This window comes from Hemitrygon akajei, chromosome 3, assembly GCF_048418815.1.
Source record: "Hemitrygon akajei chromosome 3, sHemAka1.3, whole genome shotgun sequence".
NCBI classification, from domain to species: domain Eukaryota; kingdom Metazoa; phylum Chordata; class Chondrichthyes; order Myliobatiformes; family Dasyatidae; genus Hemitrygon; species Hemitrygon akajei.
The window spans coordinates 132,448,960-132,476,485 of NC_133126.1; the positions used below are offsets into that span (position 1 = coordinate 132,448,960).

The 27,526-nt window shown below is 42.3% G+C and overlaps 1 protein-coding gene across 2 annotated transcripts in view; it reads left to right on the forward strand.

The window, feature by feature from the left end:
* Positions 1–27,526, forward strand: part of LOC140725402 (SH2/SH3 adapter protein NCK1-like) — a 208,872-nt gene that overhangs the window by 115,431 nt on the left and 65,915 nt on the right. The window lies entirely within an intron of this gene.

Sequence of the window (27,526 nt, forward strand, 5' to 3'; positions counted from 1 at the left end):
ACTTTTTATATTCGTAAGAACCTTGAAGCTAACATTAAGACAACAAATGAACGGTTGAGAAGATGGGTGATGGGTTGTACAGAGCTGTGTAATGTTTGAATGTAACTGCTGAAGGTATCTTGTTAAACTATAAGGCTGTTAGGATTTAGAAAGGACACAATTTATGAGTTTGCATTTTAATCTGACAGTTTAAGTATGTAAGAAAGCTGGAACCAGAAGCTCAATATCTTAAATAATTGTGTGAAAATAATTCCATGCTGTGCTTTTGCAAAATGTGAAAACAGAAATTAACTGGCATCGGTTATATCATTTATTGTCTATCCATTCTGCCACTGAGATTACCACATCTCCAATATGCAGTCTAATTTTTTTTACTGCCTTAAGGCTGCAGACATGTGCTGTATATTTTAGGTAGCAGGTAAGTTTGCCTGATTCTACCTGTTTGCTGACTGAATACAGCATTTTTCATTCTAGCATCCATGGTATTTTGCTGCTTTATAATGTTTGTTAATTTGAGTCCTGTTGATAGATTTATTTGCAATTAATCTCTGTGTGTAATCTGTAGCATTGGATAAGCATTTGATCAGAATGTAATCAGGCTTATGATTTATCCTCTTCCACACTGTAAATAGAACAGAAGGCATGAAAGTCACTCAATCTCTATCGGTTAAAGGACAAAAGTTTTTTTTTAGAGAGCACTTTTTGTAGAGGGGACTTTTATTAACCCTATTTCTGATGCAGATTTGAAAGGTTGGCTATCGTGTATCTGGATAGCAAAGGCTCAGAGGAAACTGACCAAACTGGGGCTAACTTAGTTTGGAAGAGTTGTGCTGAAGGGTTTTTTTTTTCGGCGCTAAGCTTTGACTAACTGAAATTGTTGAATTTAATCCTGAATTTAAGGGTTATAATATGCTTAGTTAGGGCAAGAGATGCTCTCCCTTGGAATGGATTATCAGGAAGCAAATGAAAGGCTGCATTCTGCATGATAAATATTCCGCTTTCAGAATTTTAAAAACTATTTCCTGAACGATTAAGCTAAAGGGACATTGACGTATTATCTCCAATAAGGAATTCCAGAAACAAATAGCAGAAATCAGCTATGTTTGCCAGTTAAAACTGCCTTGAGGAATTTCTCCGACCCCTGAGAACTGGGTGCCAATTACATAGTGTATGCAAGCCAGAGCTAGACATTGGAAAACAGACAAAGGAAAAGGTTATGGAGATTTGGTGGAAAAATGGAAAAAGTCAAAGCCAAAGTTCAGAGCAGCCAAGATCTTGTTTAATGGTAGAATAGACCAGTCCAATTTAATGGCCAACTCTTACTTTGAGTGGGTTGAGGAATGCAAATGGTATGATCAGCTGTCAGGTGTGGTAGTAATAGGCTGATGTGCAATTGTGAATCAGACTCGTTTTGCAGCAGGGCTAGATACTTGATTTGGACCAATTCAGATGTGGAGTCGGAAGGAATTTGGTGAAGAGATTGGAAGTGAAGTGAGAGTTTGAAGTGGTAGTTTCTATGGGAGAGTAATAGTAGGTATATTGAGACTCCCTCTTAAAAGGGAGTGAGGGAGTAACTGAGAAGATGAAACTCTTGTGTCAATAATCCTAGGCTTGGCAAGTACAGTGCAAGAATTTCTGCAAAAGCTTAAAAAGGGGCAGCACAGACTGGGGTGATGAATCAGTGGCATGAGTGCCCAAGATAGCATGTACAAAATTTTTGGAACGCAACGTTGTTTAAACACAACCCATAATAAAAAAAAGTACATAATCTGTGTTTCCAAATGAAGTAGTGAATGAGTTTTTCCAATCTGAGAGTAATGAGATGTTTTCACAGGAAATGTCTTATGCCAGCTTGGCACCAATTAGACAGTTGTGACAACACATGATGTTGGATGATATGCTTTCAGACCTGGTAGTAAATGATTGGGGCAGATGGCATTGGCTTTGCTCTGCTTATTTTTTCTGCTGTCATTTGTGAGTGAATGCTGGATAACAGTTAACAGTAAATACAGTATGTAATTTGCCACCTCTATGAATACTTGCACTTTCAATAAACATTTTTAATCAGTAAAAATGTTAAGTTTATCGGTGACATTTTTTGTCGTGTTTACCCTTTTCAGCTAAAATGTCAGATACACTAGCAAAGAAGCAGAAATAGATGCAGCAGAGATTTTCAAGAGTAACGGAGTGTAAGATTAGGCATGATTTAACAAGAGCAATAGAGCATTATTTATACGTTCTGAAAGAGTAGTGTGCAGGACTTCCTCCATAAAGCAACATTACTTGTCATTTCGTGCAGCAGCAAACGTTTCACTGCTTTCCTTTCCTTGAAGTTATAAACTTCATTGCATATTTATTAAAGATCATGTTCATAATTGAGGTACAGTGAAAATATTCTTTAGAAATATTACTTTTCAAATATCTTTTTAAAATATTAATATTAATTTTTGAATATGTTTTAAAATTCATTTCTTTCAATCTCTCATTTTTATACTTTTATTAATAGCAAAACAATGAATACACTTAAATAAGCACCAGGACTCATTATGCAGTATTGTGTAAAAGTCTTAAACACGTATACAGTTGAAGTCAGAAGTTTACATACACTTAGGTTGAAGTCATTAAAACTCCTTGTTTAACCATTTCACAGATTTCATATTAGCAAACTATAGTTTTGGCAAGATATTGAGACATCTACTTTGTGCATGACACGAGTAATTTTTCCAACAATTGTTTACAGATTATTTCACTTTTAATTGACTATATCACAATTCCAGTGGGTCAGAAATTTACAAACAAAATCAAAAGAAATCAGCCAAGATCTCAAGAAGAAAAAATGTGGACCTCCACAAGTCTGGTTCATCCTTGGGAGCAATTTCCAAATGCCCGAAGGTACCATGTTCATCTGTACAAACAATAGTGCGCAAGTATAAACACCATGGGACCACGCAGCCGTCATACTGCTCAGGAAGGAGACGCATTCTGTCTCCTAGAGATGAAAGTACTTTGGCGTGAAAAGTGCACATCAATCCCAGAACAACAGCAAAGGACCTTGTGAAGATGCTGGAGGAAACAGATAGACAAGTATCTATAGCCACAGTAAAATGAGTCCAATATTGACATAACCTGAAAGGCTTACACAGCAAGGAAGAAACCACTGCTCCAAAACCGTCATAAAAAAGCCAGACTACAGTTTGCAAGTGCACATGTGGACAAAGATCTTTCTTTTTGGAGAAATATCCTCTGGTCTGATGGAACAAAAATTGAACTGTTTGGCCATAATGACTATCGTTATGTTTGGAGGAAAAAGGGTGAGGCTTGTAAGCCGAAGAACACCATCCCAACTGGGGATGGCAGCATCATGTTGTGGGGGTGCTTTGCTGCAGGAGGGACTGGTGCACTTCACAAAATAGATGGCATCATGAGGAAGGAAGATTATGTGGATATATTCAAGCAACATCTCAAGACATCAGCCAGGAAGTTAAAGCTCGGTCGCAAATGGGTCTTGCAAATGGACAATGACCCCAAGCATATCTCCAAACTTGTGGCAAAATTGCTTAAGGACAGCAAAGTCAAGGCATTGGAGTGGCCATCACAAAGCCCTGACCTCAATCTTTCTTTTTCAATCTTTTTATTAGTATTAAAAATATTTTGAACAAAATACAGTTAATATATTAATAAAGGGATTACAAACATACAAATTCCCATTTCACATGAAGGAATACATAAGCAATGAATACAGTATAAATAAGTTTTCCCAAAACATGAACCATATAGTATATATATGAACAAGGTAAATCTAGATATTTCATAATATATAATATATAAAAAAAGAAAAAGAAAAAAAAATATATGCAAAATTACTAACCTACTAATCTAATATCTAAGGAAAAAAAAGAAAACAAAAGAAAGAGAAAAAACTAAAGAAAAAGAGAAAAAAAAGGGCTGTTTATAGTATCTCACAAGAATACATAAACATCAATGTCGTCAACTCTGATCCTCTCAACATACATAAAATTAAAGCTGAAAAAACCAATAAGCTTGGCACAGGGCCATATTACATCATATGAAAATATTGAATAAATGGTCTCCATATCTTTTCAAATTTAATAGAAGTATCAAATACAGCACTTCTAATTTTTTCTAAATTTAGACATATCATAGTTTGAGAAAGCCAATGAAATACCGTGGGAGGATTAATTTCCTTCCAATTCAACAAAATAGATCTTCTAGCCATCAAAGTGAGAAAAGCAATCATTCGACAGGCGGAAGGAGATAAATGGAGTGAGTCCATCATCGGTAAACCAAAAATTGCGGTAATAGGATGGGGTTGTAAATCGATGTTCAGTACCGCAGAGATAATATCAAAAATATCTTTCCAATATTTTTTCAAAAGCGGACATGACCAAAACATATGAGTTAAAGACGCGATTTCTAATTGACATCTGTCACAAATAGGGTTTATATAAGAATAAAAATGAGCTAATTTATCCTTGGACATATGGGCCCTATGTACAACCTTAAATTGTATTAATGAATGTTTGGCACATATAGATGATGTATTAACTAATTGAAGAATTTTATCCCAATTCTCAATAGGAATAATAAGATTGAGCTCTCTTTCCCAATCATTTTTGGTCTTAGCAAAGGGCACTGAACGTATCTTCATAATTATATTATAAAGTTTTGATATAAGCCCTTTTTGAAAAGGGTTTAATTCAAACAAACTCTCCAAAATATCTGAAGACACAAAATTTGGAAACGTAGGAAGTACCGTACTTTAAAAATGCCTAACCTGTAAGTATCTAAAAAAATGAAATCTAGGCAAATTATATTTATTAGATAATTGCTCAAAAGACATAAAACAATTGTCCAAAAATAAGTTGGAAAATCTTAATAAACCCTTCGTTTTCCAAGCCGAAAAAGCTTGCTCTATAATTGAGGGATGGAAAAAACAATTAGCTACAATAGGACTATTTAAAACGAATTGAGTCAACCCGAAAAATTTCCGAAATTGAAACCATATACGTAAGGTATATTTAACTATCGGGTTGTCAATTCGTTTCGGCAATTTAGAAAGAGCAAAAGGGAGAGATGTCCCTAAAATAGAACCCAGAGCATAACCTGATACCGATTTAGTTTCCAAACTCACCCAATGAGGGCCAAAAGGACCATCCCATTCTTTCAACCAACATAACAAATATCTAATATTAACTGCCCAATAATAAAATCTGAAATTGGGTAATGTCAACCCACCTTCCTTCTTTGTCTTCTGTAAGTATGTTTTACCTAACCTAGGATTTTTATTCTGCCATATATATGAGGAAATTTTTGAATCAACATTAGTAAAAAAGGATTTCGGAATAAAAATTGGTACTGCTTGAAAAATATATAAAAATTTAGGTAAAATAACCATCTTAATAGCATTAATCCTACCTATCAGAGATAAAGATAATGGTGACCACTTAGTAAACAAGCCTTTAATCTGATCAATTAAGGGTAGAAAATTAAACCCAAATAATTCTTTATGGTTTTTTGTGATTTTAATCCCTAAGTAAGTAAAAGAATCATTAACTAATTTAAAAGGTAAAATATCATAGCTTGGGACCTGTCTATTCAAAGGAAACAATTCACTCTTATTAAGATTTAACTTATACCCAGAAAACTCACTAAATTGAGCCAACAATGATAAGACTGCTGGAATAGATTTCTCAGGGTTAGAGATGAATAATAATAAATCATCTGCGTACAAAGATACCTTATGAATATCTGTTCCACGATTAATACCCAAAATATCCTGTGATTCTCTGATGGCAATTGCCAAAGGTTCTAAAGCGATGTTAAATAGTAATGGACTAAGAGGACAACCTTGTCTAGTGCCCCGAAATAAACGAAAAAATGGATATCTCTGATTATTAGTAAACACCGAGGCTACTGGAGTTTGATAAATCAGTTTAATCCAAGAAATAAAGGTCGGACTGAAATTAAACTTCTCCAGCACATAAAATAAGTAAGGCCATTCAACTCTATCAAATGCTTTCTCCGCATCTAATGAAATAACACATTCTGAATTGTTATGTGAAAGAGTATAAACAATATTCAGTAATCTCCTAACATTAAAAAAAGAATAGCGATTTTTAATAAAACCGGTTTGGTCTTCCGAAATAATTTGGGGTAATACCTTCTCCAACCTGGAAGCCAGTAACTTGGAAAAGATCTTAGAATCCACATTCAATAAAGATATTGGTCTATAAGATGCACAGTCAGTAGGGTCTTTATCTTTCTTCAGTATTAAGGAAATGGAAGCTCTATAAAAAGATTGTGGCAAATTCCCCAATCTAATTGCTTCTTCAAAAACCTTGCATAGCCAAGGAGAAAGAGTAGCAGAAAAAACATTTTAAAAATTCTACTGTATACCCATCTGGACCTGGTGCTTTCCCTGAATTCATTGAGGAAATAACCCCTTTAATTTCCGCATCCGTGAACGGAGTATCTAATACTGAAAGATCATCGGATGATAATTTTGGAAAATTCAATTTCCCAAGAAAATCACACATGGTATTATGATCCTGAGGGAATTCAGATTGATACAGGGAGGTATAAAAGTCTTGAAAAGACTTATTTATCTCATCATGGTTAACTGTCAAATCCCCATTCTGCTGACGAACCTTAGTGATTTGACGTTTAACCCAAACATTCTTCAGCTGACTAGGTAACAGTTTTCCCGATTTATCACTATGTATATAAAAATCAGATCTGGTTTTCATTAATTGATTTTCAATCGGAGATGTAAGTAATAAACTATGTTCCATTTGGAGTTCAACCCTCTGTTTGTAAAGCTCCCTACTAGGAGTAGTCGAATATTTCTTGTCAATCTCCTTAATTTTATCAACCAATAAAAGAGTTTCCTTCTTAATGCGTTTTCTCAGACCAACAGAGTAAGAAATAATCTGTCCATGTATATACGCTTTAAAGGTGTCCCAAAGTATTCTGCAAGAAATATCTTCCGTGGAATTAGTTGAAAAGAAGAAATCGATCTGCTCCTTCATAAATTTAATAAAGTCCGGCTCTTGCAATAAGGTAGAGTCAAATCGCCATTGTCTAGCACTTAAAGCTGTATCCGTAAAATTAATAAAAAGTTTTAATGGAGCATGGTCAGAAATAGCTATAATATCATAATTACAACCAATTACCGATGGAATAAAACAAGAGTCAATAAAAAAATAATCAATTCTCGAATAGGAGTGATAAACATGTGAGAAAAAGGAAAACTCCTTATCATTAGGATGACGAAATCTCCAGATATCAAAAACTCCATTATCAGTCAAAAAGGAGTTAATACAAGTGGCCGACTTATTGGGTAAAGTCTGAATAGATGTAGATTTGTCCATCAAAGGATTTAGACAACAATTAAAGTCACCACCCATTATTAACTTATATTCATTTAAATTAGGTAAAGAAGTAAATAAGGACTTAAAAAAGTCAGGACAATCCACATTTGGAGCATAAACATTAACCATAGCAACCTTTTTATTACAAAGTAAACCCGTAATTAACAAAAATCTACCATTCGGATCCGAAAGGATATCATGTTGAACAAATGCAATAGAGGAGTCAATAAAAATTGAAACTCCCTTAACTTTGGCATTCGAATTCGAATGGTACTGTTGACCCCGCCAAGACCTAAAAAAGCGATATTTGTCCTCCTTCCTCACATGAGTTTCTTGTACAAAAATGATATGAGCATTAAGTCTTTGGAATACTTTAAAAATCTTCTTTCGTTTAATCGGATGGTTTAAACCATTAGTATTCCAAGACACAAAGTTAATGGTTTGAGCCATGGTTCTAAAGTCATCCCTTTGGTATAGAAAGGGTTAACCATATTATAAACTCATGCACCCGGAAGAGGAACAAAAATAAAGAGCGGACCCGGAAGTGACGACATCGTAGACATATTTGTAGTTCAAGAACAGTCCGAGTGGAAAAAACTAAAACAAATTGATAAAAGAAAAATAAAAAAGGAAAACAGACCAACCCCCACCCCCACATGAAAAAGAAAAAAAGCCAAAATATGGCTAAAAAAAGGAAAAAATGAGACTAAATCTACCCCCATATCAGCGGCAGACCACTCCGTGTTTAAAGGATATATAAAAAAAAACCACCCCAACTTTAAGAATTATGATCGCAATACTAAAATCTGCGCTTCTTAATGTGCTTAGTTGTAAAAAAAGAGTATAATCACTAAAAGTTTATAAATCGGGTTATAACCCAAACAAATCAAGAAGTACTTAAACTATGATAAGCGATGCATTATAGGAAGAAGACGAAAAAAGAAACAATAACGCCATCTTAAACAAAACCAAGAATATTTTGCAAAAAACTACCATCTTGATAATAAAAAAAAAATTCCCTTCGAAAGGTTAAAAATATACCTTCAAGGGAACAAAAATAGTAGTCAAAAATATGGTATAGTGGTTAAAGTGTATGAGACAGAGCGATTAATATAACGAAAGCACACTTTAACTTAAATATGAAGTATAGGATAACCCTACGCCAATAGCCAGAGACTAACCCTGGTTTAAGGAATCGAAAACCATCTTTCACGATCAGAATCACTCATTTATTAGAGAGTAGTGTCTATAGCAGTAGGGAAGTTCTCCTCCAAATACTTTTTCGCTTCAAAAGTCGAAAGGAAAACCTGACGAGGAGCGTTCGGCGGTGAGATCCTGAGCTTCGCCGGGTATAAGAGCGCAGGTTTTAGATTTTTCTCATAACATTCAGACATCAGAGGTTTAAAAAGAAGCCTTTTCTTCATAATTTCAGAACTAAAATCTTCCACCAAACGGAAATAGTAATTTTGAAATTTAATCATCCCAGCCCTCCGAGCCTCACGAATGAGTTGTTCTTTGTCGTGTACGTAGTGAAACCGGACAATTACCACCGGAGGTTTGGCTGAAGCACTCGATGAACGACTTCAAATTCTATGTGCTCGGTCAAGTACCGGGGGGTTCTCTGGAAAGACCGACGGAAACGCATCTTTTAAAAATTTAGCAAAATATTTCGAAGGATCGCCTTTTTCTATGCCATCTGGGAGACCAAGTATGCGTAGGTTCTGTCTTCTGGACCGATTCTCCAAATCGACACTCTTGGCTTTAAGTGTTTCCACCAGTTTAATGGTCGAAATTAAATCCTGTTGTAATTTTTCAATTGTCAAATCTCGTTTCCGAGCTTCTTCTTGCAGAGACGCGATAAGAATTTGTTGCTGGTTAATTACTGAATCCGTCTTAACCATATAATCTTGAAAAGCCTTTATATCTTGTTGAAAAGCCTGATGTTGTTCATCAAATTTTCTATCCAAACCCTCCATAAGCAGTTCATAAGTTAACTCAGTGCATTGCGGTTGAGCTTGCTTCTTTCCATTACCGTTCGGGTTACGCCCCGGTTCTCGTCCTTTGGATCTAAGAGCCATTTCTGTTTGCATATCTTCAAGAATTCACAATAAAATCTTAACGATAAGCCCGAGAAAGTAGCAAGAATCTTTTGGTGTAGGTAACAATAAGTTGAATAAGGGTGATCAAAGGTTAAAAAAAGTAAAGGTTATGGAGCGGATCTGAAACAGTACTCACTCCATGAGCGTCTCCCGCTGACCTCCCGCCCTGACCTCAATCTGATAGAAAATTTGTGGGCAGACCTGAAAAAGTTTGTGCGAGCAAGGAAGTCTACAAACCTGACTCGGTTACACCAGAAAAAAATGCTGGTGGAACACAACAGGCCAGGCAGCATCTATAAGGAGAAGCACTGTCAACGTTTTGGGCCGAGACCCTTCGTCAGGACTAACTGAAAGGAAAGATAGTAAGAGATTTGAAAGCAGTGGGGGGAGGGGGAAATGCGAAATGATAGGAGAAGACCGGAGGGGATGGGATGAAGCTAAGAGCTGGAAAGGTGATTGGTGAAAGTGATACTGAGCTAGAGAAGGGAAAGGATCATGGGACGGGAGGCCTCGGGAGAAAGAAGGGGGGCGGGAAGCACCAGAGGGAGATGGAGAACTGGCAAACAACTAAATATGTTCCCCTTGTCCTCACTTACCACCCCACCAGCCTCCAGGTCCAACGTATAATTCTCCGTAACTTCCGCCACCTCCAACGGGATCCCACTACCAAACACATCTTTCCCTCCCCACCCTTTCTACTTTCCGCAGGGATCGCTCCCTATGCGACTCCCTTGTCCACTCGTCCCCCTCCCCCCCCCCATCCCTTCCCACCGATCTCCCTCCTGGCACTTATCCTTGTAAGCAGAACAAGTGCTACACCTGCCCTTACACTTCCTCCCTCACCACCATTCAGGGCCCCAGACAGTCCTTCCAGGTGAGGCGACACTTCACCTGTGAGTCGGCTGGTGCGGTATACTGCATCCGGTGCTCCCGGTGTGGCCTTTTATATAATGGTGAGACCCGACGCAGACTGGGAGACCGTTTCGCTGAACACCTACGCTCAGTCTGCCAGAGAAAGCAGGATCTCCCAGTGGCCACACATTTTAATTCCACGTCCCATTCCCATTCTGATATGTCTATCCATGGCCTCCTCTACTGTCAAAATGAATCCAAACTCAGGTTGGAGGAACAACACCTTATTTATTAGACAACTGTTCAAAAGACATGAAACAGTTATCCAAAAGTAAATCACAAAAACATATTATACCCTTCATTTTCCATAATGAAAAGGCTTGATCCATAATAGAAGGCTGAAAAAAATTAGATGTAATAGGACTTGATAGAATAAATTTATTCAAGCCAAAAAATTTATGAAACTAAAACCATATTCATAATGTATATTTAGTTATTGGTTTAACCATTTGTTCAGTTTGGAAAGAACCAAGGGAAGTGAAGTCCATAAGATGGAAACCAATGAAAACCCTTATACAGAATTACATTCAAGGTTAACCCATTGTGGACTTATATTTATATCCACACCCTGTGTCCAAAATATTAAATATCAGATATTAATTGCCCAATAGTAAGATCTTAAATTCGGCAGTGCCAAACCGCCATCCTTTTTGGATTTCTGTAAATATTTTTTTACTAGGATTTTTATTCTGCAATATGTAAGAAGAAACTTTAGAGTCAATAGTATCAAAAAAGGATTTGGAAATAAAGATCGGTACTGCTTGAAAACCATGGAGGCTCTGATAGAATAGATATATCAGGGTTCTTTATCTGACAGGGCCGTATGCTATTTGCAGTGTACTTGTGGTCAGATTTCAGTAATAGAGGAAGAACTTGAAATGTACGAGATAAATTTCAGAAAATGCTATTGCTTAAAATCTTATATGTCCATTCCAATGCATATACTGTAAGCTGCAGCATGCTTTGTTCTTTAAAAAGTCATGCCCTGACTTGCCTTTTTAGTGTACCCATAACATTGTTCCCCCCTTCCTCTGTGCTCCACGCAGATATTTTACCTCCTCTCACCTACCTTTCTTCTCACCCTGTGTGCCCCCTTTCCTTTCTTCTGTGGTCCACTCTCCCGTCCTATCAGACTCCTCCTCCTCAAGCCCTTTGCCTTTCCCATACCCCTGGCCTCACCTATCACCTTTAGCTGGTGGTCCTCCTCCTCCTCCCCCTTCCTTTTTATTCTGGTGTCGTCCCTTTTCCTTTCCAAGCCTGTTAAGGGATCTCAGCCTGAAACGTCAATCATTATTTAACAGGTACATTTAATATAGAAACATAGAAAACCTACAGCACAATACAGGCCCTTCGGCCCACAAAGCTGTGCTGAACCTGTCCTTTCCGTAGAACTACCTAGGCTTGCCCATAGCCCTCTATTTTCCTAAGCTCCACGTGTCCATCCAGGAGGCTGTTAAAAGACCCTATTGTTTCCGCATCCACCGCTGCCACCGGCAGCCCATTCCCCGCACTCACCACTCTCTGCGTTTTTAAAAAAACACAAAGAAACTTGCCCCTGGCATCTCCTCTGTACCTGCTTCCAAGCACCTTTAAAAATATGCCCTCTCGTCCTAGCTATTTCAGCCCTAGGGAAAAGCCTCAATCAGGTCACCTCTCATTTCCGTCGCTCCAAGGAGAAAAGGCCAAATTCAACCTATTCTCATAAGGCATGCTCCCCAAACCAGGCAACATTGTCGTAAATCTCCTCTGCACCTTTTCTATGGTTACCACATTGTTCCTGCAGTGAGGCGACCAGAACTGAGCACAGTACTCCAAGTGGGGTCTGACCAGGGTCCTACATAGCTGCAACATTACCTCTCGGCTCTTAAACTCAATCCCACGATTGATGAAGGCCAATGCACTGTATGCCTTCTTAACCACAGTCAACCTGCGTAGCAGCTTTGAGTGTCCTATGGACCTGAATCCCTCTGATCCTCCACACTGCCAAGTGTCTTGCCATTAATACTATATTCTACCATCATATTTGACCTACCAGAATGAGCCACCTCACAATTAACTGGGTTGATCTCCATCTGCCACTTCTCAGCGCAGTTTTGCATTCTATCAATGTCCTGCTATAACCTCTGACAGCCCTTCACACTGTCCACAACACCCCCGACCTTTGTCATCAGCAAATATACTAACCCATCCCTCCACTTCCTCATCCAGGTCATTTATAAAAATCATGAGGAGCAGCGGTCCCAGAACAGATCCCTGAGGCACACCGCTGGTCACCGGCCTCCATGCAGAATATGACCCATCTACCACCACTCTTTGCCTTCTGTGGACAAGCCAGTTCTGGATCCACAAAGCAATATCCCCTTGGATCTCATGCCTCCTTTCTTTCTCAATAAGTCTTGCATGGGGTACCTTATCAAATGCCTTGCTAAATTCTATATACATCTACGGCTCTACCGTCATCAATGTGTTTAGTCACATCCTCAAAATTCATCAGCCATAAGGCACGACCTGCCTTTGACAAAGCCATGCTGACTACTACTAATCATATTATGCCTCTCAAAATGTTCATAAATCCTGCCTCTCAGGATCTTCTCCATCAACTTACCAACCACTGAGGTAAGACTCACTGGTCTATAATTTCCTGGGCTATCCCTACTCCCTTTCTTGAATAAGGGAACAACATCTGCAACCCTCCAGTCTTTCGGAATCTCTCCTGTTCCCGTTGATAATGCAAAGATCATCACCAGAGGCTCAGCAGTCTCCTCTCTTACTTCCCACTGTTGCCTGGGGTACATCTCATCTGGTCCTGGCGACTTATCCTACTTGATGCTTTCCAAAAGCTCCAGCACATCCTCCTTCTTAATATCTACATGCTCAAGCTTTTCAGTCTGCTGAAAGACATCACTGCAATCACCAAGCTCCTTTCCATAGTGAATATTGAAGTAAAATATTCTGCTATTTCCTCTGGTTCCATGCACACTTCCCCACTGTCGCACTTGATAGGTCCTATATTTCACGTCTTTAATGCCAGAGAAATGTATACAATATTCATCCTGAAATTCTTTTTCTACGCAAGCATCCACAAAAACAGGACTGCCCCAAAGAACGAATGAATGTTATAACCCTGAACCCCTGAAGCTCACCTTCCCACGCACAAGCAGCAGCAAGGCAACAAACCTCCCCCCCCCCCCCAACAGCAAAAAAACATGGGAGCCATGCATAAGCAAAGCATCAATAAAGACAGACATGCAGTACCCCAAAGACTACTCATTCCCCTGGTAGTTCGACATACCACAGGCGCTCCCTGTCTCCCTAATAAGGCAAAAGAGGTGTCCCTGTTTCACAGCGAGAGGGGAGACGTAACAAACTGATTTATGCTGTTAAAGACCTGTTTCGTCGCTTTTTCCGAGCTCTGCGCCCAGAGGGCCGGCCCCAAGACTCGGGTCTCTGCACACACAGCCAGCAGCTAACCTGCTGCTCCTGATGGTCTGTGTTCTCCTGCAACGCCTCAGTCCGAGGCACCAGCCTTGAATCAGCCCGTCTCCAGAGCCATGAGATTCCAGCACCCTGAAGGTGCAGTAGTCTTCCTTAGGATATCAAAAAGCGGCCGGTTGTGAGGTCCATAGGTGCTGCCGAGCCTACTGAATTCCTCCAGCATCTCGTGTGTTTCCCTTAACAATGTAACTTTTCTGTAATAAAAAATTGAAAGTGACCACTAATTTTGTTGAAGTTTTTTGCCAATTAATAATACACTAATCAATGAGAACAACACTGCTGCGTTTTGCATATAATGTAGCGATGTGCTACACACAGCGCTGAAATAACGACAGGCAGTCGGTAAGTCGTTTCGAGACTAGTTTATTCAAACTTCGCGGCGCTGGCTATTTGTGAGCCGGTTCGCCTGCGCAGAAGGTGGGTCGCCACATCCCCCCCCCCACCAAGAACCGGCGGTACACACCCCCCCCAATGTCCACAGTCTGGATCAGCCTCTGTTTGGGAGGTCGGCCTCTGCGCCGCGGTGCCTGAACCTCGACCGGCTGCGCCAAGTCCACATGGGCTGGTTTGAGTCGGTCCACCGTGAAAACCTCCTCTCTCTCCCCCCAATGTCCAGAACGTACGTGGACCCGTTATTGCTGATCACCTTGAACGGCCCCTCGTACGGCCGCTGTAGCGGTGCCCGGTGTCTGTCCCTTCATACAAACACAAACTTACAGTTCTACAGGTCTTTGGGTACATGGGTCGGGGTCCGTCCGTGCTGTGAAGTCCGTACCGGGGCCAGGTTGCCGAGCCTTTCACGTAGCCTGTCCAGGACAGCTGCGGGTTCTTCCTCTTGCCCCCTTGGGGCTGGTATGAACTCCTCTGGGACGGCCAGGGGCGCGCTGTACACCAACTCGGCCGACGAGGCGTGCAGATCCTCTTTGGGCGCTGTGCGAATTCCAAGCAGGACCCAGGGAAACTCATCCACCCAGTTAGGTCCTCTCAGGCGGGCCATGAGAGCCGACTTCAAGTGACGGTGGAAGTGTTCCACTAGTCAGTTCGACTGTGGGTGGTAGGCAGTAGTGTGGTGTAGCTGCGTTCCCAACAGGCTGGCGGTGAACTGGGCGCCTCTGTCAGAGGTAATGTGGGCCGGTACCCCGAAGCGTGCTACCCAGGTTGCGATCAGTGCTCGGGCGCAGGAATCGGCAGATGTGTCGATGAGCGGGACTGCCTCTGGCCACCTCGTGAACCGGTCTACCATAGTTAGGAGGTACCGCGCTCCCCGGGACACTGGTAGGGGGCCCACGATATCCACATGAATGTGGTTGAACCTCCGATGGGTGGGTTCGAACTGCTGCGGCAGGGCTTTAGTGTGCCGCTGCACCTTGGCTGTTTGGCACTGCGCGCACGTTCTGGCCCATTCACTGACCTGCTTGTGAAGTCCGTGCTATGCGATCTTGCTGGAGACCAGCCGGACGGTTGTCCTGATAGATGGGTGCACCAAACCATGTATGGACTCGAAAACTCGCCGCCTCCAGGCTGCCGGGACGATGGGGCGAGGTTGGCCGGTAGCCACGTCGCACAAGAGGGTCCTCTCACCTGGGCCTACGAGAAAGTCTTGCAGCTGCAAACCCGAGACTGCGGTCCTGTAGCTGGGCATCTCATCGTCTGCCTGCTGTGCCTCCGCCAGTGCTGCATAGTCCACCCCCAGGGACAGGGCCTGGACAGCTGGTCAGGAGAGTGCGTCCGCCACGACGTTGTCCTTTCCCGAGACATGCTGGATGTCCGTTGTGTACTCGGAGATGTAGGACAGATGTCGCTGCTGGCGAGCCGACCAGGGATCGAACACCTTCGGGAACGCGAAGGTCAACGGTTCGTGGTTCGTGAACGCGGTGAACGGCCTGCCTTCCAAGAAGTACCTGAAATGCCGGATTGCCAGATACAGTGCCAACAGCTCCCGGTCGAAAGCACTGTACTTGAGTTCGGGTGGTCGTAGGTGCTTGCTGAAGAATGCCAGGGGTTGCCAGCGCCCCTCGATGAGCTGCTCCAGCACCCCACCGACTGCTGTGTCGGATGCGTCCACTGTGAGGGCGGTCGGAACGTCCGTCCTGGGGTGCACCAGCATCGTGGCATCTGCCAAGGCTTCCTTGGCTTTAACTAAAGCGGCCGCAGCCTCCTCGTCCCAAGTAATGTCCTTGCCTTTACCTGACATCAGGGTGTACAAAGGGTGCATGATACGGGCTGCTGAGGGGAGGAAACGGTGGTAGAAGTTCACCATACCACCAAACTCCTGCAGGCCTTTGACCGTGTTGGGCCAGGCAAAGTGGCAGACCATGTCTACCTTGGCGGGCAGAGGTGTTGCCCTGTCTTTGGTAATCCTGTGGCCCAGGAAGTCGATGGTATCGAGTCCAAACTGCCATTTGGCCGGGTTGATCGTGAGGCCAAAATCACTCAGGCGGGAGTAGAGCTGGCAGAGGTGGGACAGATGCTCCTGACGACTACTACTGGCTATAAGGATGTCGTCCAAATAGATGAACGCAAAGTCCAGGTCGCGTCCCACCGCATCCATTAGCCGCTGGAACATCTGTGCGGCATTCTTCAGGCCGAACAGCATTCGGAGGAACTCAAACAGGCCGAACGGGGTGATGAGTGCTGTTTTGGGGATGTCTTCATGGTGCACCGGGATTTGATGGTATCCCCGGACGAGGTCTACTTTGGAAAAGATTCTTGCCCCGTGCAGGTTTGCTGCAAATTCCTGTATGTGTGGCACGGAGTAGCGGTCTGGAGTTGTAGCCTCGTTCAGTCTGCGGTAGTCGCCGCATGGTCTCCAACCCCTGGCTGCTTTGGGCACCATGTGCAGGGGGGAGGCCCATGGGCTGTCGGACCTCCGTACGATCCCCAATTCCTCCATCCTCTTGAACTCCTCCTTCGCCAGGCGGAGCTTTTCTGGGGGGAGCCTTCATGTGCGGGCGTGGAGGGGTGGTCCCTGGGTCGGGATGTGGTGCTGTACCCTGTGTCTGGGCATGGCTGCCATGAACTGCGGTGTCAGAATCGATGGAAAGTCCACCAGGATTCTGGTGAATTCGTTGTCCGACAGCGTGATGGAGTCCAGGTGTGGGGCCGGCAACTTGGCTTCACCCAGGGAGAACGTCTGGAAAGTCTCGGCATGTACCAGTCTTTTCCCTTGCAAGTCGACCAGCAGGCTGTGAGCTCACAAGAAGTCCGCCCCCAGGAGTGGTTGGGCCACGGTGGCCAGTGTGAAGTCCCACGTGAACCGGCTGGCGATGAACTGCAGCTGCACTGTGCGGGTGCCGTAGGTCCGTATCGTGCTGCCGTTTGCGGCCCTCAGGGTGGGTCCTGGCTTCCTGTTGTGGGTGTCGTACCCCGTCGGGGGCAAGACGCTGATTTCCGCTCCGGTGTCAACCAAGAAGTGGCGTCCTGACTGTTTGTCCCAGACGTACAAGAGGCTGTCCTGGTGGCCAGCCGCCATAGTCATTAGCGGCAGCTGGCCCTGGCCCTGGCCCTTGCAGGGCGGGCGACAATGGCGGGCTTTTGTGCCCTACCGCTGGTGGTAGAAACACCACTGTTCACTGGCCTCCTCACTCCTGCCTCTGTGTTGTGTGCGCCCCCCCTGCCGGGCCTGTTCTGATCTGCTGCTGGGCGCGTGGCCTGGTAATCTGACTGACGGACGCCATGCTCTCTCTCTTGGTTTCCACAGCACGTCTGCCCGGGCCGCCACCTTCCGGGGGGTCGCTGAAATCTGGTCGGCCAGCAGCAGATGTATGTCCTCCGGCAGTTGCTCTAGGAATGCTTGCTGGAACATGAGGCAGGGCTTGTGTCCTTCGGCCAGGGCCAGCATCTCATTCATCAATGCTGACGGCAGTCTGCCTCCCAAACTGTCCAGGTGAAGCAGGCGGGCACCCTGCTCACGCCGTGGGAGGCCAAAGGTCCCAATGAGCAGCGCCTTGAATGCTTCATATTTGCCTTCTTCCGGGGGCAACTGTATGAAATCCGCAACCTGGGCGGCCATCTCCTGGTCAAGGGCGCTCACCACGTGGTAGTAACGCTTGGAATCAGAAGATATCTGCCGAATCTGGAACTGGGCTTCTGCTTGGCTAAACCACACACATGGTCGCAGCGTCCAGAAAGTTGGCAGTTTCAGCAAAACTGCGTGAACAGATGAAGAGTCGGTCATCTTTGGTCCAAATCCTGTTTGGACCGTCGGGGTCACCAATGTAGCGATGTGCTACACACAGCGCTGAAATAACGACACGCAGTCGGTAAATCGTTTCGAGACTAGTTTATTCAAACTTCGCGGCGCTGGCTATTTGTGAGCTGGTTCGCCTGCGCACAAAGTGGGTCGCCACAATAAAGCAATTGTGTTGCATTTTGAACACAAGCCGAAAGAAGCAAAAATCTAAAATAAAATTAGAATGCTTGAATAACTCAGTAGGTCACAGTACATCTGTGGAGGCAAAAGGTTTAAATTGGGGCTTTGGTTCAGAGTCTCAACCTAGTACTTTTTTTTGCCACCGCAGAAGTTCTTTGACTTCTCAAATTGTGTTGCATTTTGACATGGTGCATTTCAGAATTCTTCCTTTTGTTAAAAAAAATCGGTCAGTGTGTGCCCTTTTTTATGGTGGTGCTTACCATTATTTCCATTCCTTCCCCCCCATTTGTTTCTAATTTAAGTGAAGGTACTTGTAAATTTGAAAGCATTTTTTAATCAATTTTGGTTTATTTTCAGACTTTCGAAGTATAAAGGGAATTTACATTTCCTAATGGCTATTTATGTGAGACCTGTGTGCATAATTGAGGTCAAGAATTATTTACACTTGCAAACAAAAATAGCAATCCCTGGCGCAAGTTCATTACATTATTCCTGTGCATAATTATTTAAATTCCTACTCATTACTGTGAGGTAATATTAAAGCTGTATAAGGCCTGAGTTAGACCCCACTTGGAGTACTGTGTTCAGTTCTGGTCACCTCACTACAGGAAAAATGTGAATGGTATAGAGAGACTGCAGAGGAGATTTACAAGGATGTTGCCTGGATTGGAGAGCATGCTAATGAGAATAGGTTGAATGAACTTGGCCTTTTCTCCTTGGAGTGATGGAGGATGAGAGGCGACTTGATAGGGGTGTATAAGATGATGATGCATTGATGGTTTGGATAGCCAGAGGCTTTTTCCCAGGGCTGAAATGGCTAACACAAGGGAGCATAGTTTTAAGGTGCTTGGAAGTAGGTACAAAGGGAATGTCAGAGGTAAGTTTTTCACACAGAGAGTGGTGAGTGTGTGGAATGCACTGCCAGCGAAGGTGGTAGAGGAGAATACAACAGGATCTTTTAAGAGACCCTTAGGTGCATGGAGCTTAGTAAGAGAGAGCTATGCGGTAGGGAAATTGTAGGCAACTTCTAGAGTAGATTACTTGGTCGGCATAGCATTGTGAGCAGAAGGGCCTGTAATGTGCTGTAGACTTTTCTATGTTTCTATGTTATGATTTAGGAGAAAAACTTTATACTGCAAGGAGCCTTCAAGTGATACACCATTTCTCTATATTTTGTCTGCTTAATAAATAGAAAGGGTGGGGAATGTATTTAGTATCTTGTTAATACAAAATTCTTATTTCCATTAGTGGCTATTAATCTGGCCGAGCACCCAAGAGGGAGAAAAGAATATCTTGGCCTTTTGCCTTAAGTTGTCCATTCCACATCCACTCACCTTTTGTTCTCATCCCCATGGGGATGAATAAAGTATCTATCTATCTATCTATCTATATTGTAACCTCAATTTTCTTTGTTCTCATGCACTGTGAGCTCAATCTCATTCTCAAACTCAAACATTACAATCTTTAGAATTTTGGGATTGGATTCAACAATTTCACATAACCAACCTTTCCAAATTCCATCAGAATTGGCCAGTATTAGGGAAAGATGAACAATCTGTAATAATACAACTTCTGTCTCCACAAAATGGAACCTGCATTGGAGTATTTCTAGCATTTTTACTGTAGTATTCACAATACAAAGTTGTAGAAAAAGCTGTACAAATTTCCTACTGCTCTATATCCCACAGTTCCTGCAATTTAATTTTCTCCTCCTTAGACATTCTTCAGACAGATCTCCAAGGGGAAATAAATGCTTTTAAGCTATTGTCAATGATTTTCTTGATCTCCACCCTTTCACAAATACTTCAAGTGCTTTTTTTAACTCACCACTTTCACTGTGCTAAAAAGGACTTCAATTTCTAATTCTGATGAAAGGTCAACAACCTGGAAACTTAAGCTCACCTCTCGCTGTTCTAATGCTGCCAAACTTGCTGAATATTTTGCAACATTTCCTACCCTGTATCGGTTATTTAAAAAAACATATACTGCTGTTGCTTTAGGGCCTACATGCGGTTTTATTTATATGTATATGTCAAATTGTGTCACGTTATTGACAAGTGGGGGGGGGGGGTGTGAATGCCAATAAATCCATCTTGTGAAAGCAAATAGTTTAATCATCTTTTAGGTTAATGGGGAGAAAATAATTTGTATGCTGGTTGCCCCTCTTACAATAACAGGATGTGCAAAACCGTACCTTTCTAAAATGTCTTTTTTTTTGCATTATGGCAACAAGGCTGCCAACTAATGCTCAGTACCGAGATTGGTAGTGTGGTGTGTTTAGAGATAGTGATTGTAGGAAACATGACCAGCTTTCATTCAAAATACTTTAGAATTGTGACCTGATTTGGCTGAGAATTGGGGCCTAAATTGTATAACTTCTATGAAGAATGGTACTTCTACCTTTGTTGTCTCTCCATAAGAAATGCGTGTAGGTGTGTGGTGAAGAGTGTATTGAATGGTTGCATTATGGCCAGGTATGGAATCGGCAATGCCCTTGTATAGGTAAGCCCTCAAAAAGTACTGGTTACAGCCCATTCGGTCACAGGTAAGGCCCTCTCCATCACTGAGTACATTTACAAGGAGTGCTGTCGCAGGAAAGCAGCATCCATCATCAAGGACCCCCACCATCCAGGCCATGTTCTCTTCTCACTGCTACCATCAGGAAGGAGATTCAGGACTCGCACCACCAGGTTCAGGAACAGTTATTATCCCTCAACCATCAGGCTCCTGAACCAGTGGGGATAACTTCATTCGATTTCACTTGCTCCGTCACTGAACTGAGGTACAAGCATAGCCAAGTGAACCCATTTCTTAATTGCAAGAAACTTTTGGACCATTCTAGTGGTGCTTAATATTGTGGCTTTCTAAAGATTTATATAAATATTGCTGTGTAGGCCCAAGTGTTGAATGCTATTGTGTAGTGACTTTGGGATGTTGCCAGTTTTAGATATTACTCTTGGGACAATGTGCGCCTGTTCATGTTGCACCATCTTTCAATTTCCTCTTTCAATTCAGCATGTTTCTGTTGTTTTTCACTTGGTGATTTCTGTATGTTGTGTGTGTTTGGAATGGCTCTGTTTATTAAGTTGTTCTTGCTAGTTTATCCTGCAACATTATATCCAGACAGTGATTACGGATCGTCCTTTCTTTGATAATGATTTGTCATAATATAATTTGTAGGACTCTGATTCTAAAATTGGATCAGGCTTGTATTTCTAGTAATGTATGGCGTCTTTTATGAGTTTGTATTTTAAAGCAAGATATTGGTGAATGATGTTTCTGTAAGTAATTAGTTTGAATTAAACTGCTGTAGGATCATGTAATGTGTTGGATTGTTTCTGGTTTCTCATGGCATTTTCTGCACTTACCATGCATGATATGGTCTTCTGTTGTGGATGTTTGATATTTTTGTGTTAACTACCTGGTTCTGTTTTGTCACATAGAAGTCCTCTGTTTCTGGGAAGGGGTCTCCAGTGCTGAGCAAGGTGTTTGCTTCCTTGTTGACATCTAGTCTGCTCAGAACACGGGGATGCTGTCCATGAAGGATCATGCTCTTCCACTGGTTGGCATTTCAGTCTACTGGGTTGTGCTTTTAAGTTTAGTGGTGGATGCTCAACAGAATTGCATATGCTGTTGTGGAGTGCTGAATCCTGTGTTCCTTGATGAAAATGTGTCCCAGGAATTTTTAGCTGGCTGTTGTGTAAATTTTTTTGTCTATTGATTGCTCTACATCTTTCTGTCCTAGGTAGTGTTAATTGAAGTGCATTCGAGTGCACTTGTTTTTTTAAGTTGTCATTTCAGTTCTTATTTTTCTTTGTAAATTTCTCAGATTGGTTTCGATCAAGATATTATGCCAAAAGAATATTAATATGGGTATAGTGAAAGTGTTCATTGCATTTGTTATATTTTTACTATTGAGCTGTGATTGCTATATTAAGCGAAGTAAATTCTGTGAAATGTTTTCCCTTTATCGGAATTATGATGTATTTTCTATGCTTACTGATATCCCAGATACTTGTGCGTTTCACTTTAATCTTCCAGTTGTATTGTATCCTGTTGCTCTGTTTTGTATTCTAGTACTTTTCATTATCTCTAAAGTTCTGCTCCTATCTAGCCCAAAGTTCATGTTTATATCTTCAGAAAATAGTTCTACTATTTGAGTTATTTGCTTCATCTTTACTAAAGAGCATATAGTTTCAAATCATCCTTTTACAGGTTTGTCAAGGTAGAATTTGTTTGGCTGTCTCTGATTTGATGCCCTATTTTCATCTGATTCAGTAAATTAGAGAGCAGGTTTGAAGCTAGACAAAACCACGGTGAGCTCGAGAGCTTCCCTGGAAAATACCTCAGCTTATTTTGAAAATCGTGGTGGTTCTTTTGTGGTTGTTAATAGATAGGATGATTATAGTATGCCAATGCTTCATAAGATGATGCAGGAAATTAACAAGTGTTGGGTGTTTTTTTTAAAAAAAATTATATGAACTTCTATTAATCAGGAGTCTGCAACAGAAGCAAATGCTTTTTGGTAGTCAATAAAACAAAGATTTCTGCATTATTTATTAATAATTTCTTTCTCTTTTTTTATATCTGCTGTGTTTTCTTAACACATTGGTGTTATCCGTCCTGTTGGGTGCAGTCTATCATCGATTCTGTTTCTTGTATTTACTGTGATTCCCACAAGAAAATGAATCTCAGGGCTACTTATGGTGACATAGTACTTTGATAATAAATTTACTTTGAACTTTGAATTGCTTGTGCTTCTGGGGTTGCACCATAATTTTCTGATTCAGAGGCGGAAGTCTGAACACGTGGGTCAATAATGTTGAGAATATTCATGGCTCAAATAAATCACTGGTCTCCACCAGCTGCTCTGGGTATCGTGTCTGTGGACTTAGTTTCATTCTGCATGCTGTTGCTTACTTTTATTGTTTGCAAGATTTGTTTTTGCGTTCCTCTCTCTGCGCATTGGGTATTTTAGGCTTTTTTTAATGGTTCTGTTGGGTTTGTTTTGTGGCTGCCTGTGGTATAATTTATAGAGTGATATTAAATGAACTTTGAACTTTATACTGTACAAGTAATAGCCTTGTATCTTGAAGGCTTGTTTGTTTTGTACCAAATGGGATTTAAATTGGCAAAAGTGTAAAGGGGAGAAGATGTGAGCTGTGGTGAGAAGGAACAGAAAGGAGATTTTGTGAATGAGAGCAGGATTCTGGGATGGTATGTAGATTCTGACAAAGGTGTACTTGGGAAGTGGGAGGCCTTCACAACTGAAATTTTGAGAGTGCAAAGCTAGATTTGCCTGTCAGAACAAAAGGCAAAGGTAACAGTCTTAGGGAACCTTTGTTTTCAAGAGAGATTGAGGCCATGGTTAAGACAAAGGAGGAGGTGTATCGTAGGTATGGGCAGGAATGAACAAGTAAGGTGCTCATGGAGTATTTGAAATGCAAGAGAACATTTAAAGAAATCAGGAGGGCTAAAAGAAGGCTTGAGTTTGCCCCAGCAGACAAGGTGGTGTAGAATCTGAAGGGATTCTGCAGATATGTAAAAGGATTGAAAGAGGCAAAATTGGTCCCCTGGAAGATCATAATGGTATTCTTTGCATGGAGCCAAAATAGATGGGTGAGATCTTAAATGGATACTTTGCATCTGTATTTTCTCAGGAGGTAGCAACAGGGTCTATGGAAAGAACGCAAAGCAGCAGCGTGGTCATGGGCCCTATACAGGAGGAGGTATTTACCATCTTGAGGCAAATCAGGGTGTGGATAAATCCCCAGGGTCTGACAAGGTGTTCCCTTGGGCCCTGTGGGTGACAAGTGCAAAAATTGCAGGGGCCGTAGCAGAGATATTTAAATCATCCTTAGCTACGTGAGGTACTGGATGATTTGGGGATAGAACCATAGAAAACCTACAGCACAATACAGACCCTTCGGCCCACAAAGCTGTGCCAAACGTGTCCTTACCTTAGAAATTACCTAGGGTTACCCACAGCCCTATAGTTTTCTGAGCTCCATGTACCTGTCCAGGAAACTATTAAAAGACCCTATCGTATCCGCCTCCACCACCATCGCCGGCAGCCCATTCCACGTACTCACCAGTCTCTGTGTAAAACAAAAAAAAACAAAAATAAAACTTACCCCTAACATCTCCTCTGTTCCTGCTTCCAGGCACCTTAAAACTGTGCCCTCTTGTGCTAACCATTTCACCCCTGCGATAAAGTCTTTGACTATCCACACGATCAATGCCTCTCATCATCTTATGCACCTCTATCAGGTCACTGCCCATCCTCTGTCGCATCAAGGAGAAAAGGCTGAGTTCACTCTACCTATTCTCATAAGGCATGCTCCCCAATCTAGGCAACATCTTTGTAAATCTCTTCAGCAACCTTTCTATGGTTTCCACAGCCTTCCTGTAGTGAGGTGACTAGAACTGAACACAGTACTCCAAGTGGGGTCTAACCAGGGTCCTATATAGCTGTAACATCACCTCTCGGTGCTTAAACTCAATCCCACAGTTGATAAAGGCCAAAGCACTGTATGCCGCCTTAACCACAGAGTCAACCTGTGCAGCAGCTTTGAGTGTCCTATGGACTCAGACCCCAAGATCCCTCTGATCCTCCACACTGCCAAGTGTCTTGCCATCAATACTATATTCTGCCATCATATTTGACTTGCCAAAATGAACCACCTCACACTTACCTGGGTTGAACTTCCTCTGCTACTGCTCAGCCCAGTTTTGCATCCTATTGATGTCCCTCTGTAACCTCTGACAGCCCTCCACAATATCCACAACACCTCCAACCTTTGTATCATCAGCTAATTTACTAAACCATCCCTCCACTTCCTCATCCAGGTCATTTATAAAAATCACAAAAAGTAGGGGTCCCAGAACGGATCTCTGAGGCACACCACTGGTCACTGACCTCCATGCAGAATATGACCCGTCTACAACCACTCTTTGCCTTCCGTGGACAAGCCAGTTTTGGATCCACAGAGCAATGTCCCCTTGGATCCCATGGCTCCTTACTTTCTCAGTAAGCCTTGCATGGGATATCTTATCAAATGCCCTGCTAAAATCCAAGTACACTACATCTACAGCTCTGCCCTCATCAATGTGTTCACTCACATCCTCAAAAAATTCAATCAAGCTCATAAGGCACAACATGCCTTTGACAAAGCCATGCTGACTATCCCTATCATATTATGCCTCTCCAAATGTTCATAAATCCTGCCTCTCAGGATCTTCTCCATCAACTCACTGGTCTATAATTTCCTGAGCTATCCCTACTCCCTTTCTTGAATAAGGGAACAACATCTGCAACCCTCCAATCCTCTAGAACCTCTCCTGTCCTCATTGATGATGCAAAGAACATCACCAGAGGCTCAGCAATCTCCTCTCTTACTTGCCACTGTAGCCTGGGGCATATCCCATCCAGTCCCAGTGACTTATCCAACTTGATGCTTTCCAAATGCTCCAGCACATCCTCTTCCTTAATATCTGCATGCTCAAGCTTTTCAGTCCACTGCAAGTCATCCCTACAATTGCCAAGATCGTTTTCGGTAGTTCTCCAATCCCTCAGCCGCGCATTTATCTTCCACCTCATTCTATTCCTATTCTCACTGTCGCGTGGCACAGGCAGTAATCCCGAGATTACTACCTTTGTAGTCCTGTTTCTCAACTTCCTTCCTAACTCCCTGTAGTATTTTTTCAGGACCTCTTCCCTTTTCCTACCTGTGTCATTGGTACCAGTATGTACCACAACCTCTGGCTGTTCTCCCTCCCACAGCAGGATATCTTGGATGCGATCTGAAACATCCCGAACCCTGGCACTTGGGAGGCAAACTGTTTCTTTCCTGCATCCACAGAATTGCCTGTCTGACCCCCTAACTATAGAGTCCCCTATCACTGCTGCCATCCTCTTCCTTTCCCTACCCTTCTGAGCCACGGGATAGCTCATGTTCTACTGTGTAAGGAAAGATCTAAAAATAATCCAGGAAATTGTAGGCCAGTAAGCCTGACATCAGTAGTGGAAAGTTATTGGAAGGTATTCTAAGAGACCAAACATGAGTATTTAGATAGATGCATAGATTGGGTATAGTCAGTATGGATTCGTGCATGGTAGATTGTGTCCAGCCAATCTTGTAGTTTTTTTGAGGAAGTTACTAGGAAATTTGACGGCAAGGCAGTGGATATTGTCTAAATGGATCTTAGTAAGGCATTTGACAGGGTCCTGCATGGGAGGTTGGTCAGGACTGTACAGCCGCTTGGCATTCAAGATGAGGTAGTAAATTGAATCGGACGTTGGCTTTGTGGGAGAAGCTGCAGAATGGTAGCAGATGGTTGTCTTTCTGACTGAGGCCTGTGACTGGTTTACTGCTGCGGGGATCAGTGCTGGATCTGTTGTTGTTTGTCGTCTATGTCAATGATCTGGAACATAATGTGGTTAACTGAATAAACAAATTTGCAGATGACAGCAAGATCAGGGGTGTAGTAGACAGGAATACTATTGAACTTGCAGCGTGATCTGAACCTGCTGGAAAAATGCCAGATGGAATTTAATACAGCCAAGTTTGAAGTGTTGCACTTTGGAAGTCCAACCAAGTTAGGTCTTGCACAGTGAACGTAGGGCACTGAGGAGTGTGGTAGAACAAAGTTATCTGGGAATACTGGTCCATAATTCATTGGAAGTGGTAGCATGGGTGGATAGGGTTGTCAAGAAAGCTTTTGGCACGTTGGCCTTCATAAATCAATAAGGAGATGGGGTGTTGTGTTGAAGCTGTATAAGGTGTTGGTGAGGCCTAAATTGGAGTATTGTGTGCAGTTTATTTCACCTATCTACAAGAGAGATGTAAATAAGGTTGAAAGAGTACAGAGAAAGTTTACAAACATGTTGCTGGGAGTGGAGGACATGAGATATAAGGAAAGATTGAATTGGTGAGGACTTGGGACATAGAAGATTGAGGAGAGACTTGATAGAGGTATACAAAAGTGAGGGGTATATATTGGGCAAATGCAATCAGGCTTTTTCCACTGAGATTGGGTGGGACTACAATTAGAGGTCATTGGTTAAGAGTGAAAGGTGAAGTGTTTGAGAGGAACATGAGGGGATTCTTTACTCAGAGGGCCATGCAAGTGGAGGATGTGAACTTGATTTCAACGTTTAAAAGGTTTGGGTAGGTACGTGGAAGGGAGGTGTATGGAGGCCTATGGTCTGGGTGCAGGCCAATGAGACTAGGCAGTTTAAATGGTTCAGCATGGAC